Raw genomic sequence first — 18,005 nt, 5'->3', positions numbered from 1 at the left:
TGTCGCGGGTGGTCGTCTTCCTGGTCCTGGGGAGCTCGGTGCATATGTAGCTGTACTCCAAAAAGAAACGGCCGATATGTGACATCGGAGGTGGGATGTGTGCCAAAGACGTCGGTGGGCGTCTCGAAACAGGTGCGAGCTCGGTGGTCAACATTCCAGTAAAACTAGCATTTTGGCTTTTCCATAACCGGAGCATAGTATTGGTGTACAGTGCCGTTGTCCTGGCTCTCACATTAACCAGATCGAGGCCACCGTCCCGCTTCGGTAAGGTGAGAGCTTCATACTGGACTTTGAAGATGTGTCCAGAACAAATGAAATAGCCGAATGCCGCCTGTAACCTGGCCGCCATTGTCGCAGTGATGGGCAGAATCTGCGCTATATGGGGTATCCGAGCTGCCAGATGGGTATTGACGAAGGTGACTCTCTGGCACATATTCAGCGGGCGTAGTATGTGATTTTGTATGTTGGCCCGGATGCGTTGCAGTAGCGCACGAAAATTGATCGCCGAGGTGCGGCGAATGTCTCGCGTGTACACCAATCCGAGACAACGAATGGTGTCTACCAGTTGAAATGGAGCTACGCTGTCTGCGGGAAGGCCGCGGCCGATCTTCATGGCGCATGATTTTGCCACGTTAATAGCGCTCCCTGCCCCTGCACTGTAACGGGTAATCCACTGCATCGCAGCTTGTACTTCAGCCGCTGATCGTACGACGAGGGCCAAGTCGTCCGCGTAAGCTCGGCAGCGGAACATATGATCCCGGAGTGGAATACCTGTCAAACGTCGCCGTAATCCGCAAATGAGTGGTTCCATCGCAATGGCATAAAGTACCGTCGACAAAGGGCAACCCTGCCGAACTGAGCGTTCAATCCGTATAGGTTCTGTAAGTCTGCCGTTGACGAGAAGTCTGGACGTTGCTCCACGAAGGAGCCGCATAATCACTTGCGTGAACGTCGGGGGAATTGCCATTCGGTCCATCACTGCGTTGAGGAATGCATGATTGACGCGGTCAAACGCTTGTTTGAAGTCGATGGAGATTAAAGCGCCTGGCAGTCGCGAGTGTGTTGCCACAGCGATCACATCTCGATATTCACTGAGGGCCGTCTGTATATTACGATCGCCGCCTAAGGATGTTTGTTCGTGGGAGACAATGTCCCGTAATACATGTTTGAGTCGCACTGCCAGAAGGCGTGTGAAAATCTTGAAGTCCGAATTGAGTAACGTGATCGGCCGATAACTGTCGAGTCGTGTTCCTCCTGCGGGTTTCGGGACTGGTACAAGTAAGCCTTCCATGAACATTGGTGGCGGGTTCGCCGCGCCGGACAAAAGTTCCCAGTACATGTCCCTCCATCGTGGCATCATCAAATCTTGGAAGGTTCTGTAAAATTCGAGAGGTAAACCGTCCGGGCCGGGAGATCGATTCAGAGACCCCTTGGCCACAGCGCCCTGGACGTCGTCGGTGGTCACTTCAGCAGTCAGGAGGGTTGCAGCTGCTGCGTTTAGAGTACCAAGTGTCTCATGGGCAACCTCAGCAATGGCCTCTGCACCGGCAGGTACTTCTTGATAGAAAAGTCTATAGTGCGTTGTGAATGCATCCGCAATGGTAGCTTGCGAAGTCAGCCGTCGTCCATCAGGTAAGTCTAAAGTTGTCATTAAAGCCTGTCGGCGTCGACGAACATTTTGAACAATATGATGCATAGAAGGTTCTTCACCATTAATCCTGTCTTGGCTGCGGGCTCGTACAATGGCTCCCTCTAGACGGCATCTGGTCAAGGACAGAATCTTTGCCTTGATGCGTTGAGCTTCTTTGAGGCGATCCGGGGATGGAGGATGATCCATGAGTTCACGTAGAGCGCTATAGCAGAAATCAGTTGTATGGTGATTCCACCTGGCTTTTGCTCTGCCATAGTGTGTCAATGTGCGTCGGATGGCCGGTTTGGCGCACAGCAACCACCACTGCAGTGTGGTCTCGTAACGCATAATGCGTTGAACACAGGTGTGCCACGTGTCGGTGACCTGTTGTCGACATTCAGGGTCCCGCAGTAGCGCCACATTGAGTTTCCAGGGTCCTGCACTGCGCCATATAGATTGTCGACGTAGGTTCATGGTACAGATATAGATGTCATGATCCGAAAAGGCAGACGGCCAACGTTCCGCGTCGAGGAGTACTGATTTTAGAGCGTTAGAGATGTATATTCTATCAAGTCGGCTGGCGGAGTGGCTCGTGATGTGTGTATACCCCGGGCGGTCGCCGTGTATCACTCGCCAAGTGTCGAGGAGACGAAGGCGGCGGACGAGGAAGCGAAGTTCGGGACATGTGGTGAAATGGGGGTATTGGTCTGTGCGCTCGAGAACACAGTTGAAATCTCCACCTACGATGAGATGATCGTATCGACCGAGGAATAAAGGCGTGATATCTTCTGCGTAGAACTGGGAGCGATCCCTCCGTTTATCAGTGCCCGATGGGGCGTAGAGATTTATGATTTTGAGTCCTTCAACTGTTATGGCCACCCCTCGCGCTGTTGGGAGGTATGCGACATCGGAAACTGCTATTCCCTCTCGGAGGAGGATGGCTGCGCCTGTGTGTTCCATAGCTACAGGGGCGGCGTACGTCTCATATCCATAACACCCAGTCCAAGTCGCTGTCCTCAGTTCTTGTAACAGGGCGATGTCGATGTCCGCTGCTCTTAGCGTGTCACGGAGCAGTTGAAGTTTAGCATGGGAGCCGATATTATTAGTATTGATAGTAGCTATTCGGTACGCCTGATGGGAGATCCGTGCTGTTGATAAGGTCGTAGCTGGTGAAGATTGTTGTTGTGGATGCTGGAAGTCCATAGAAGTCGCAGGATTCGCCGTAGAAACTTCCCCCATTTTAGTTTTGGTCGAACGGAGAAACAGATCTCATTTCCGCATCAGATGGAGGTGGGAAATCCGTGTCATCCGCCCATGAAAGGTGTCCGACAGGTTTGACATCGGCGAGAGGTGGCAGCGCTGGCCGAGTCGGCTCAATGGCGTCGGTGACAACAGGCGTGCTATGTTCCATGGCTTCTGGGCGCGGGGCTTGCGCACGATCTCTGTCGGACGGTTCACCGTCTTGTGGATGACGCGTCTCCGTGGCAGAGGAGAAAGTGTTATCGTGTTCTCCGTCGGAGTGATGTGGCATTTCTTCGTCCTGCAGAGGGGGCTCAATGGTCGATTCTGATGTCTTGCGGCGTTTTTTTCGTCGTTTGGGCGACTTCTGCTTTCGGCAATGAGTTTCGGTGTCTGAGGAAGGAAGAGATTCACGTCGTTCCGGTACAAAAGCCGCGGGTGCTATGATGCGGTCTTCATTCTCCAGAACACTCTCATTGGTATCCTTGTGATCTTCTAGCGTGGGTGTGTCCGGCTGTTGGACGTGTTCACGGGCGGCATCGCCGGTGTCAAGGTGCTGGGACGCCTCCGGGTGTATCGGACCAGAGAGACGCTCGTGAACGGCGCCTTGTGAGGGCTGGACGTGCAGTGTCGCCGCATAGGTGACTGGAAGGGTGGTCGTGGTTCTGTCGGTGTTCGTATCGTCGGGCCTTAGTTGTGTGATGCGGCGTTGCAGGCATTCATTACGGACGTGGCCTTCTTGGCCACAACCGGAACATGTTCGAGGTTGTCCGTCGTAAATGACTACCGCACGGCAGCCGCCGATAGAAATGTACGATGGAACGTGCCGTTTGAGATCGATTCGGACTTGTCTCACACCATTAAGCACCGGATACGTCGTAAACTGTGCCCATGTCTCGGCTACGTGGCTCTGGACTTTTCCGAACGGACTTAGCGCCGCGATGACTTCATCTTCAGCCACCTCGAAAGGCAGTTCGAATACACGGATCGTCCGAAGGCCAAGTCCTGCATGGTCGACATCCACAGGCCCGACGTTTCCGTCGGAATGCCGAAATTTTAGTCCATGTCGCGTCCTTTGAATGATCTCGTTGCAGGCAGCGTCGGAAGTCATCTTAACATAAACGACGCTGCTAATGATCGATAGGTGTATGCCGATGAGTTCGTCACGCGGGATCTTCACGTCTTCGCGTAGGAAGCGTTCGACGGCCAGTGCTTTGGGTCGTGCGTATTCGTTTGAGAAGGTGAACTTAAGAGTGTTCTTCCTGTAAGAGTTGGCCATTACAGCTTGTTCGACTGAGAAGCGCGGTGACGAGGAAGTAAACAAAACACTCCGCGCGCGCAGCGGCGTGGACGGCCGAGCGCGGTGCGCACTGCTGCCCTGCCGAACGCAGACTGTCATCTGAGCTACCGAAGCACGACTCACGTCCGGTACTCACAGCTTTACTTCTGCCAGTATCTCGTCTCCTGTGAGAAGCTTTACAGAAGCTTCTGTAAAGTTTGGAAGGTAGGAGACGAGATACTGGCAGAAGTAAAGCTGTGAGTACTGGGCGTGAGTCGTGCTTCGGTAGCTCAGATGGTAGAGCACTTGCCCGCGAAAGGCAAAGGTCCCGAGTTCGAGTCTAGGTCGGGCACACAGTTTTAATCTGCCAAGAAGTTTCATATCAGCACACACTCCGCCGCAGAGTAAAAATCGCATTCTGGCTAACGGAACTTATCTGTAGAAGGAATAAGACGTTAGGCTCAAGACATACCGGCACTAACGCACGCAGCTTTTTCACATGTCACTGCTGAACGCTGGCAAGATATAGAACGGCATGTCATAAAAGAAGAGGATTAAATGCGGCGCCTGGGTGGCATCGTGGATTCTGTTGTTGATCGTCTCGTTATCAACGTAGCTGATGGTAGTTCCAGAACTGAAATGTATTTCTCGGATTCGGATAAGAAAAGAGGTAAGAGATTACCAGAAGACTGACTGTAATTAATATCTTCGGTGGCTTCAGTATTTGACAGTACGCTGACATCCCTGCAGTGTGCTTTTGCATCACACATAGGTGGCTCAGAAAAATTACCCTATGTTTAAGTCAGGAATTTTCATCACTCTTGTTTGTAAATGGAATACTATGTCAGATGAGCACGAGAGCATTTTATGCTTTCCGTCTCGTTACCTAAGAAGGGCTCTGTAGTGCTGGAGTTTTGCCGAATATTATTTCATTCTCATTAAAAGTTAAATGACATCCGAGGTTATATTGTTTCTTTGCCCGTCTCTTTTCACGTCTGAACTGCAACTGCTCACATTATTGCAGGTTGGATGGACGGCTGGTTGGCCAGTGCAGTCCAAGTTTAATGGGCCGATAAAGCTATTGTCCCGCTCATTATCGCTCAATCTACACTACAGGTCATTAAAATTCCTACACCATGAAGATGACGTGCTACAGACGCGAAATTTAACCGACAGGAAGAAGATGCTGTGATATGCAAATGATTAGCTTTTCAGAGCATTCACACAAGGTTGGCACTGGTGGCGACACCTACAACGTGCTGACATGAGGAAAGTTTCCAACCAATTTCTCATACACAAACAGCAGTTGACCGGCGTTGCCTGGTGAAACGTTGTTGTGATGCCTCGTGTAAGAAGGAGAAATGCGTACCATCACGTTTCCGACTTTGATAAAGGTCGGATTGTAGCCTATCGCGATTGCGGTTTATCGTATCGCGACATTGCTGCTCGCGTTGGTCCAGATCCAATGACTTTTAGCAGAATATGGAATCGGTGGGTTCAGAAGGGTAATACAGTACGCCGTGCTGGATCCCAACGGCCTCGTATTACTAGCAGTAGAGATGACATGGCTGTAACGGATCGTGCAGCCACGTCTGGATCCCTGAATCAACAGATGGGGACGTTTGCAAGATAAAACCAACTGCACAAACAGTTCGACGACGTTTGCAGCAGCATGGACTATCAGCTCAGAGACGATGGCTGCGGTTACCCTTGACGCTGCATCACAGACAGGAGCGCCTGCGATGGTGTACTCAGCGACGAACCTGGGTGCACGAATAGCAAAACGTCATTTTTTCGGATTAATCTAGGTTCTGTTTACAGCATCATGATGGTCGCATCCGTGTTTGGCGTCATCGCGGTGAACGCACATTGGAAGCGTGTATTCGTCATCGCCATACTGGCATATCACCCAGCGTGATGGTATGGGGTGCCATTGGTTACACGTGTCGGTCACCTCTTGTTCGCATTGACGGCACTTTGAACAGTGGACGTTACATTTCAGATGTGTTACGACCCGTGGCTCTACACTTCATTCGATCCCTGCGAAAACCTACATTTCAGCAGGATAATGCACGACCGCATGTTGCAGGTCCTGTACGGGCCTTTCTGGATACAGAAAATGTTCGAATGCTGCCCTGGCCAGCAGATTCTCCAGATCTCTCGCCAACTGAAAACGTTTGGTCAATGGTGGCCGAGCAACTGGCTCGTCACAATACGCCAGTCACTACTCTTGATGAACCGTGGTATCGTGTTGAATCTGCATGGGCAGCTGTACCTGTACACCATCCAAGCTGTGTTTGACTCAATGCCCAGGCGTATCAAGGCCGTTATTACGGCCAGAGGTGGTTGTTCTGGGTACTGATTTCTGAGGATCTATGCACCCAAATTGCGTGAAAATGTAATCACATGTCAGTTCTAGTATAATATATTTGTCCAATGAATACCCGTTTATCATCTGCATTTCTTCTTGGTGTAGCAGTTTTAATGGCCAGTAGTGTATGTGCGGGTAACACAGCATAAAACGTATTCCTATGATCGTACTTGAGTGTACTGGTCACAGCTCGGCTTCCGTTACACGTGAACCGAAATCCAATGAGATTAAAGCAAAAGTGGAAGAAAACATGGTGTAATGCTTATATCAGGTTTACTCTTACGATGAACAGAGCGTAGACTGAGATTCGTAGAAAGAATCTTAAGAAAATGTAATTCATCCACTAAAGAAGTGACTTACAAGTCGCTTATTCGACCGATTCTTGAGTATTGTTCGTTTAGTATGGGACGCTTACCACGTACGATTGATAGGGAAGATAGAGAAGAGCCAACAAAGAGCGGCGCGTTTCGCCACGGGATCATTTAGTCGACGCGAGAGCGTTACAGGGATGCCCAACTAAGTCCACTGGAAGACGCAACAAGAGAGGCGTTGTGCATCACGAAGAGGTGTACTGCTGAACCTAACCTAACCTAACCAAGTTTCGAGACTGCGCGTAGAAGACGAGTTTAATTCGCATGCTGACACTGTGCGAGCTTCACAATGTACATCGCCATCTTTTACTACCTTTTCGAACTGTTTCGAAAGTTTTGTACAAAATTTTGACGCTTTTCGCAATAAACATATCTTCGTAGCGCTCGACTATCGACTTTAGTTTCCGAGATATTTAATTTTTAAGTTAGGGACTCCTTCGCTGGACACCCTCTAAGTGGGACAGAGACGAATGGTGGTAGTTCAAATGGTTCAAATGGCTCTGAGCACTATGGGACTTAGCTTCTGTGGTCATCAGTTCCCTAGAACTTAGAACTACTTAAACCTAACTAACCTAAGGACATCACACACATCCAAGCCCGAAGCAGGATTCGAACCTGCGACCGTAGCAGTCGCGCGGTTCCGGACTGAAACGCCTAGAACCGCTCGGCTACCGGGGCCGGTGAATGGTGGTAGTAGTAGTAGTAGTAAGTTTGTATGGGACCAAACTGCTGAGCTCATCAGTCCCTAGATTTACAAACTACTTAATCTAACTTAAACTTACGCTAAGGAGAGCAGAGACAGCGATGCCCGAGGGCGGACTCGGACCTCCGACGGGGGGAGCCCTGCAACGGTGGCAAGGCGCCCTAGACCTCGCGGCTACACCGCGCGGCAGAGACGAAAGGCGTATCTGTGACTGATAGTTTCGTAGATCTCGCTTGGTTGAGTTGCTAGACCGTGAGGTCGTTGTGACGAAGGTCCCGCGTTCAAACCCTTCAGGTTACAATTTCATTTAACTCTGCAGCCGTGAACCTGATATATTTGAGAACATTTTCCTGGCATGTAAAAGGACTTTTCGGAGTTCGGCATTCTGCTTTCGCTTCGTTAGTTGAAAGTAGCAAACCTATAGAGTACATGCGCATAGATAGGTGTGGTGTTCTGTCGGACTTGTGCTACAGAACAGACATTACTCGTGATGAAGCAGCTAGACCATTTGTAGTTTCAGAGAACAAACACAAACAATCGGAACAGTAGGATAAAGAAACAATTCCATCACAGGTGCGGAAGTATTAATAGTCCAGTATAACACTTTCACGCGTAATACTGTAAAAAATTATTATCATTGGGGTATGAACCCAGGACCCTTGGTACGACGATCTAACACTCTACCAATTTCCCCCACGGTAGCTATACAAATCAGTTCCTCACAGTTATACTTTTTCTACGCTCCGTAGTCCTGGTGTTACTTGTAATTATCATTTATGCCAGTTCGGATGGATGACAGCTCACAGCACAAACTAGATCGGAGTTTTGCTCGATACTCTACCGACATACAAGGTTTGGTACCGATCTGAGTGTCTAACATGTGTAGGTTTGGGTGTCAGAAACACTTGACGCTCCACAATCGGTGTACTCTGTCGCCAGATGTGCCACAGATTGTCACCTATAATGCTTCACAGAGTGCGCAAGCACTTTCCATAAATGTTCACGGCGGCAGCACGCGAATAGACGACCAGTTTCGCTCTTTTAGAGATGCGCATCCCGAGGCGCTTCGCTTTTGTGTCACGGTCGCTTATGTCAGTGGATTCACGCGTTTGAGGTTCGTGTCGTCACCAGACTGCTTCCTCATCTGTTGCTGCTCCGCTCATACAGGACGTCCCGAGAAGAATGGTCAGTATTCAGAGATATGGCAGCAACGATCAGTCGAAGCAAAACAGTCTAGTTAACGTGTGCCCTAAAATGCATGCCTTACGAGCTACGGGCACTTGTTCATCTTTACTACTGTGAAACACATTTCTTCTTCTGAACAAGTGCTCAAAGCTCTTAATGTTTGCCCTTTACAGCCCATGTTTACTAGACAAGGTTCTCTTGTTTCGGTCCATACCACCTCCTCCCAAAATTTAGAATACAGACAGCTTGCAGGAGAAGTATGGAAGATGAAAAAGTGCTCAAAGCTCAGTTTCTTTAATTTTTTTATTTTGAGTCATCACTCTTCTGACTGGTTTGATGCACCCCGCCACGAATTCCTCTCCTGTGCCAACTTCTTCATCTTAGAGTGGTACTTGCAACCTACATTTTCAATTATTTGCTGGATGTGTTCCAATCTCTGTCTCCTTCTACGTTTTTGCCCTGTACAGCCTCCTCTAGTACCGTGAAAGTCATTCCCTGATGTCTTAACGTTTGTCCCTTCTCCTGATCAGTGTTTTCCACATATTGCCTTCCTCTCCGATACTGCACAGAACCTCCTCATTACTTACCTTATCAGTCCACCTAATTTTCAACATTCGTCAGTAGCACCACGTTTCTATTGCTTCGATTCTCTTCTGTTCTGGTTTTTCCGCAGTCCATGTTTCACCGCATGTTTCGCCACATCTCAAATGCTTCAATTCTGTTCTGTTCTGGTTTTCCTACAGTCCATGTTTCACTGCCATACAATGCTGTCCTCCAAACTTACATTCTCAGAAATATCTTCCTCAAATTAAGGTATATGTTTGATACGAGTAGACTTCTTTTGGCCAGGAATGCCCTTTTTGCCAGTGTTAATCTGCTCTGTCTTACACCCTTTTTAATCCGAGCACTTCGTTCTTGGTCGTCTACTCTCATTATTCCCTCTTGGTTCTTGCGCATATTGTATATTACCCATCTCTTCCTATTTTTCTCAGAATTTCGAACATCTTGCACCATTTTACATTGTCGCAGTGGCGCGTGGGAAGGCGAGAGGGACATTTGACACGGAACACTTGCCGAGTGTCAAGCCGGCAGACAGCCTCAACACCGGCCCTAAGCTACGGCACACGCGTGCGGCGAGAGGTTTTCAGTGTCCTGTCGCTCTCTTACATAACCGGCTTACTCGGCTGTTTCGTTAACATTTCCAGTTTAAAGTTTCCTGTGATGATAACGTAAGAGAAAAAGACTTCTGTAAACGTCGTGCCAAAAAAATTACGTACACAATTCGATCTAAACTTACAAAACAGCAGTTTCGTAGTGAGAAGGCCACACAAACAAAACGGTTTAATTGTTATTTTATATTGTTATAATTTACAATATTTTGACGTAAAACTTACATACACACGTCGAATTTTGCATTTCGTGAGTGCAAGGACAAGGGATTTACAATGATAATAAAGGAAGCTCTTGACCAAAATATCGCGCGGAGCCATGCTCTGTAACTTAGGTGGTTTTTCTAGGCCCACGTGACGCCGCTCCCCCGCTTGATAGGCGGCAATTGTCCCGTATCAAGCTGTTCGTCAAGACCTCATCCAATCTACGGTGGTACGTTGTAAACAGTTATCGTTTACACCCTGAGTAAAAGAAGATTCTGCCAGGGTTTCTCAATCAGAAGTCGCATTTCAGAGTGGTTGTCCCTCGTGTGAGAAGGAGAACCATCTACAAGCACGTGTCCGAATTTGGTCACCTGGAGAGCGGGCTATCCGAAGTGCGGTTTATCGTTCCGCCATATAGGTGCCTGCATTGGTCGGGTCCGACGAGGGATCTGTCGTTTCAGGCTCCACTCGCGTGCACTCATTAAGACCCTGCATTGCGTTGACAGTGGTCTGCTAAACCTGACGACTGCATATCTGCGTGAGCGGACAACGCGAGCAGCATGTCATGGAATGTGAAACAGCACTTTTCCACAGCCCACAATCCCGCCGCTGTAGAATTCGGACACGTGCCACCGTCTTGTCATAAACAAGCAATATTCAAATGTCATTTCTGAAAGAGAAACTCACTGCGTAATCACTCCTTATGTATACCATCATTTGGTGTTTCTTCTGATGTTCTGTATCCCACGGATTATATGCGCTCGAAGTTGCTTAATTAGTGTCGTCACAAATCGAAAGAGGCCTCACAAGATGTGTAGTAATTCCGCTGAAATTGTACCTTGTAATTTGTGACGCTTCACGTGGCAACACTGCACTCTGCAACATCGTTTGATGCAACAGTGTGTTTCCGCGCATCACTGTGGCTGGAGGTAAGTGTTCAGTGTTAAGTGATAATGTATCGCTATTCTGTCGAAGGGGAAGTGTTTTTTGAGAAACTTAAGAAAAGGCAAACCTACGTTTCTAGCATTTGTAGACTTAGAGAAAGCTTTTGACAATGTTGACTGGAATACTCTCTTTCAAATTCTGAAGGTGGCAGGGGTAAAATACAGGGAGCGAAAGGCTATTTACAATTTGTACAGAAACCAGATGGCAGTTATAAGAGTCGAGGGGCATGAAAGGGAAGCAGTGGTTGGGAAAGGAGTGAGACAGGGTTGTAGCCTCTCCCCGATGTTATTCAATCTGCATATTGAGCAAGCAGTAAAGGAAACAAAAGAAAAATTCGGAGTAGGTATTAAAATTCATGGAGAAGAAGTAAAAACTTTGAGGTTCGCCGATGACATTGTAATTCTGTCAGAGACAGCAAAGGACTTGGAAGAGCAGTTGAACGGAATGGACAGTGTCTTGAAAGGAGGATATAAGATGAACATCAACAAAAGCAAAACGAGGATAATGGAATGTAGTCAAATTAAATCGAGTGATGCTGAGGGAATTAGATTAGGAAATGAGACACTTAAAGTAGTAAAGGAGTTTTGCTATTTAGGGAGTAAAACAACTGATGATGGTCGAAGTAGAGAGGATATAAAATGTAGACTGGCAATGGCAAGGAAATCGTTTCTGAAGAAGAGAAATTTGTTAACATCGAGTATAGATTTAAGTGTCAGGAAGTCGTTTCTGAAAGTATTTGTATGGAGTGTACCCATGTATGGAAGTGAAACATGGACGATAACTAGTATGGACAAGAAGAGAATAGAAGCTTTCGAAATGTGGTGCTACAGAAGAATGCTGAAGATGAGGTGGGTAGATCACGTAATTAATGAGGAGGTATTGAATAGGATTGGGGAGAAGAGAAGTTTGTGGCACAACTTGACTAGAAGAAGGGATCGGTTGGTAGGACATGTTTTGAGGCATCAAGGGATCACAAATTTAGCATTGGAGGGCAGCGTGGAGGGTAAAAATCGTAGAGAGAGACCAAGAGATGAATACACTAAGCAGATTCAGAAGGATGTAGGTTGCAGTAGGTACTGTGAGATGAAGAAGCTTGCACAGGATAGAGTAGCATGGAGAGCTGCATCAAACCAGTCTCAGGACCACAACAACAACAACATTGGATTACCGGTTCCATTAAGACATGTCAGCGAATATTTGTTGATCTGTGTGGTGACCAGCACATGCCTTCTACACTGACGAGCCAAAGAAACTGGTACACCTGCCTAGTATCTTGTACGGCCCCCGCGAGCACACAGAAGTGCAGCAACACAACGTGGCATGAACTCGACTAATGTCTCAAGTAATGCGGGAGGAAACTGAAACAATGAATCCTGCAGGGCTGTCCATAAATCCGTAAGAGTACGAGGAGTGGAGATCTCTTCTGAACAGCACGTTGCAAGGCATCCCAGATATGCTCAATAATGTTCACATCTGTGGAGTTTGGTGGCCAGCGGAACTGTTTAAACTTAGAAGAGTGTTCCTGGAGCCACTCTGTAGCAATTCTGGACGTGTGGGGTGTCGCATTGTCCTGCTGGAATTGCCCAAGTCCGTTGGAATGCACAATGGGCATGAATGGATGCAGGTAATCAGACAAGATGCTTACGTACGTGTCACCTGTCAGAGTCGTATCTAGACGTATCAGGAGTCCCACATCACTCCAACCGCACACGCCCCACACCATTAGAGATCCTCAACCAGCTTGATAAGTCCCTTGCTGACGTGCAGGCTGCACGGATTCATGAGGTTGTCTCCATACCCATACACGTCCATCCTCTGGATGGAGACTCGTCCGACCAGGCAACATGTTTCCAATTATCAACAGTCCAATGTCGTTGTTGACGGGCCAGGCGAGGTTAAAGCTTTGTGTAGCGCAGTCTTCAATGGGACACGAATGCGCCTTCGGCTCCAAAAGCCCATGTCGATGATGTTTCGTTGAATGGTTCGCGCCCTGACACTTGTTGATGACCCAGTGTTGAAATCTGCAGCAATTTGCTGAACGGTTGCACTTCTTTCGTGTTGAACGATTCTCTTCAGTCGTCGTAGGTACCGTTCTTGCAGAATCTTTTTGTGGCCGTAGTGATGTCGAAGATTTGATGCTTTACCGGATTTATGATATTCACAGAACACTGGTGAAATGGTCGTACGGGAAAATCCCCATTTCATCGCTACCTCGCAGATGCTGTGTCCCAAGGCTCGCGCGCCGACTACAACACTACGTTCAGTCTCACTTAAATCTTGATACCCTGCCATTGTAGGAGCACTAACCGATCTAACAACTACGCCAGACATTTGCTGTCTTATTTAGGCTGTTTACATATCTCTGTATTATAATATGCATGCCAATTTCTGTTTCTTTAGCGCTTCAGTGTAAATGCTGCATGTAAATGTTAGCGAACAAGATGGAGAGATGTGGATCGGTAACGGATCTCCACAGCGGGGGGCGGCCGTCATTATTGGAAGAAAAACTGACTGACATGAAACAATTGTTGGCCCCTCCTGCAAAGGCTGTTCGACGGTTATCTCACGACTGTGGAATGTCACGGAGCACATTCACAGAGCTGCGAAGAAAGCCGGCACGTATCCGTACAGCTTTACAATTGTTTAGGAACTGAATGTCAATGACAAAGACAAACACATTACATTTTCCCGTCGGTTTCAGCAATTTATTGCTCAGAGGCCAGTACACGTCGTTGAGTGATGAGCCGTAGTTACACTTCTCTGACTACGTAAACTGTCAGAAACCACGTTTGTGGTGTAATGAAATGCCGCATGTGCTGGTTGGGCAACCCCTTCATTCACAAAAGATTGGCATTTTCAGTGCAATATCAGAGCGTCACATCTTCGGACCGATTTTTTTCGAGTATACTGTGACAAGCGCAATTTACATCGAAATGTATCGGGAACTTGTGAACCAGTTGGACGATGAAGAACTTACCGTCAGCTGGTACCGACAGGATGGCGTCATAAGCACCAAGTCTCGAGTGACCGTGGCCGAGGAAGATTTATCTTTCCCTGGTAGAGTGATTTCGAAAGGACTGTGGCTCCCTGGGGGCACCTGATTTAAAGCCACTTTACGTTTTTCTCTCGGGTGTCCTAGAAGGCAATATCTACAGGAACAAGCCACACAACTTGGAAGATTTACGAGAGAAAATCATCCGTGAAGTCCAGTCGGTGACACCAGAGGTTCTGGCAGCAACATTCGAGAATCTGCGGCGTCGTGTTCGACTGTGTTTACAAGTCGGGGGCAGTCACTTCCAGCACCTTTTGTGGTTCACCTTTATTCCCTCAGGAACAAGGTATGACATGCTCATTTCATTCCATCCCGTGATTTTTATGCAAAGCCTTTAAGTACAATTTAAGCAAATGTTCGTTTGTGGGGCCTCTTTGGAGTGGGACGCCCTGTAGAACGTAGATGGGGTTATTTGTATCTGCTCTGTGCGTTGGTGCTGAAATGTTAATCATTTGCCTACCCATGCATCTAGTTCACTCTTCATCAATATGACGTTTGTCAAATACCGCCTACATGGTATTTTAATGGACAACATTATATTATGATAATAAAATATTTGGTTCAAATGGCTCTGAGCACTATGGGACTTAACTTCTGAGGTCATCAGTCCCCAAGAACTTTGAACTACTTGAACCTAACTAACCTAAGAACATCACACACATCCATGCCTGAGGAAGGATTCGAACCTGCGACCGTAGCGGTCGCGCGGTTCCAGACTGTAGCTTCTAGAGCCTCTCGGGCTGCGCGGGATTAGCCGAGCGGTCTCAGGCGCTGCAGTCATGGACTGTGCGGCTGGTCTCGGCTGAGATTCGAGTCCTCCCTCGGGCATGGGTGTGTGTGTTTGTCCTTAGGATAATTCAGGTTAAGTAGTGTGTAAGCTTAGGGCCTGATGACCTTAACAGTTAAGTCCCATAAGATTTCACACAGATTTGAACATTTTGAGAACCGCTCGGCCACCCCGGCCGGCTAATAAAATATTTCCTTGTGTAATTTAGCTACTTAGGAGCTTCAGAGAGCAAATTACATATGTCATTCATCGTTTCCTGCAGATAGTTCTGCTGTGGTATAGACGGTAGGTGCATTACTGTGAGCGACTGAAATGGAGTGGCAACCGGAAACGTACTCCGAACTATGCTGGACAGTGCGATTATTGGGCGGAAAACGTCTAAAACGCGCACAGATTCACCATCAAATTCTAACGGCATACGGACCAAATGCAGTGTCGCGTCGAACCGTAGTGTACTGGTATCAACAATTTGAGCGAGGCCAAACAGCCGTGTTTGACGCTGATCGGGAAGGAAAGCTATCGGTATCTCAACCAGAGACGACTATGTCGAGGCGATCGAGGAACTGATTCACAGCAGGCGACGATTTTCCGGCAGTGAGGAAGTTCACACAGCGGTCCTCGAACGGCTCCGCGATCGAGGAGCGTGTTTCTATTGTCGAGGTACTGAACGATTGGTAGTTGCTCCCGCTGCTGTTCACAGTGACTTGATGACTGTTCAAACATAGTGACATCTGTCTGTCACTTTGAAAAGTAGTACACCAGTTAATAAAAGTTGGTTTGCTTTGCTGTTACTAAAGGTACGCGTGATGAAACGTGCTGCAAAATAACACCAAAAAAGTATAGGAATATTACTGAACGAGAGGGGTGCTTACGGTTGCTCTGGCGCCGGGCTGTTCGGGACCTCAAGAGTCGCTCCAACGGAGGCAGCGGACGAGTTCTCCGCCGGACGACGGACAACACACTGCCGGCAGGTTTTGCGCCCACATATGTTCTCCGCGAGTAATTATCCCACAGGTTGCCGTTCGCGTGCGTTTCGTCATCTTACTTTTCCTGTCCGCAAATAATACACACTCTGCGACCTCCAGTAGAAACACTCTCGCTGACGGAATTGCTGCTGCCCTTGCAAGTACTGCCTTGTTTCCAACTCGGAACAAATAGAGACATTTCGAAATTGCTCGCGGTTTTTTCGACGCTGCTTTAAAGGTGCTCCTGAGGTCCTCCGAACAATAGAAAAATGCTGTCCCCGTCACGCGAGCGTTACGGTCGTTGGAGACCAAAGCGGAAACGGCGACGATCGCCCCTGCTCACATCGAAACAATGGCAGCCATGTTTATCATGTACAGGGCGATTCAAGGAGATATGCAAATACTTTAATATGTTATTCTACAAGTAAAACCAAAGAAAAAAGTTCATATAAACAAAGGTCCGCAAATGTTTAGTTACGGAGTTACGGCTAACGAAACATTTTGCCTGGAATTTAGCAACTTCGCTAATATGAAGCCATCGCAAAACTGTACGAGGATAAAGTAAAGCACGATTTCCATTCATTTGGTTGTTATTGATCTGGTGAATCTAATAAAACATGACCCAGACGTGTATCTGCAGTAGTTTTCCAGAACATCCAGAGAAGCAAAGACGTAATCCTATAAAATTTTTAATTTACTAACAACTTGGCCCAATTTGTTTTTTAAATTCCAGACAATTGCACAAAGTTTTCAACGGAAGTTGTAGAGAATTTAATTTTGAAAAAATGATAGTAACAACGTTTAGTGAAACTATATGAATGTGTCAGATAATCTGCTTGTATTAATACCATAGCACACGTGAATTTTTGTTAAACCGGAAAAAACAAAGCTCAGTGTTAAGGAATACAGTACGTTCACAATAAATGTTGAAAAATGCCTCCACCGAGTTAAATGCATTCAGCTACACGTGTATGAACAGATTTTGTTCCTCTTTTCAGTTTCACAGGATTGTTCTTAATTTCGTCTATTGCATTCATAATGCGAATAAGTAAAGCCTCACGTCATAAACTATGCATTTTCCATCCTCAAACACAAAAATCCATTGGTGTTAAATCGGACGATCTGGGTGGCCACAGACGTGTAGCACCATGATCAATCCAATTCTGAGAAAAATGTTCATTTAAATGTGTATTAACGGCGTTGGTCAAATGTGTAGGCGCACCGTCATGTTGAAAATACATTTGAAGTCGCGTAGCAATTGGAACATCTTCGAGAAAGCGGGGCATTTCTTCCTGAAGCCGCGCGGGATTAGCCGAGCGGTCTCAGGCGCTGCAGTCATCGACTGTGCTGCTGGTCCCGGCGGAGGTTCGAGTCCTCCCTCGGGCGTCGGTGTGCGTGTTTGTCCTTAGGATAATTTAGGTTAAGTAGTGTGTAAGCTTAGGGACTGATGACCTTAGCACCTAAGTCCCATAAGATTTCACACACATTTGAACATTTCTTCTTGAAGGAGTTGTAAGTACGTCTCGCCAGTTAGATGTCCTGCGAAAACGAATCGTCCAATTAAATGTGTTTTGATTATACTACACCACACATTTATGCTAAATCGCTCCTGGAAACTACGTTGCAGTGTTGATGTGGGTTTGCTTCAGACCATACCCGGGCTACGTTAGATAGCAACCATAATGAGACTTTCACTCTGCAGCAGAGTGTGCGCTGATATGAAACTTCCTGGCAGATTAAAACTGTGTGCCACACCGAGACTCGAACTTGGGACCTTTGCCTTCTGCGGGCAAGTGCTCTGCCAACTGAGCTTCCCAAGCACGACTCACGTCCCCTCCTCACAGCTTTACTTCTGCCAGTACCCGTCTCCTACCTTCCAAACTTTACAGAAGCTCTCCTGTGAACCTCGCAGAACTAGCACTCCTGAAAGACAGGATATTGCGGAGACATGGCTTAGCCACAGCCTGGGGGAAGTTTCCAGAATGAGACTTTCACTCTGCAGCGGAGTTTGCGCTGATATGAAACTTCCTGGCAGACTAAAACTGTGTGCCGGACCGAGACTCGAACTTGGGACCTTTGCCTTGGTACTGGCAGAAGTAAAGCTC

General features: G+C 47.5%; 1 protein-coding gene across 1 annotated transcript in view; it reads right to left on the bottom strand.

Annotated features, from left to right (window-relative positions):
• LOC124802935 overlaps nt 1–15,890 on the bottom strand; it is a 29,164-nt gene extending 13,274 nt beyond the window's left edge. Inside the window, exon 1 of the mRNA XM_047264020.1 lies at nt 15,808–15,890. The gene's annotated coding sequence lies outside the window, so the exon portion shown is untranslated. The remainder of the gene's footprint in view (nt 1–15,807) is intronic.
• Nucleotides 15,891–18,005: the final 2,115 nt, after the last annotated feature.

This window comes from Schistocerca piceifrons, chromosome 6 (assembly GCF_021461385.2).
Source record: "Schistocerca piceifrons isolate TAMUIC-IGC-003096 chromosome 6, iqSchPice1.1, whole genome shotgun sequence".
In the NCBI taxonomy this organism is placed as follows: domain Eukaryota; kingdom Metazoa; phylum Arthropoda; class Insecta; order Orthoptera; family Acrididae; genus Schistocerca; species Schistocerca piceifrons.
The sequence above is the reverse complement of the archived record's forward strand: the minus strand, read 5'-3'. Positions and strand labels throughout refer to the sequence as shown.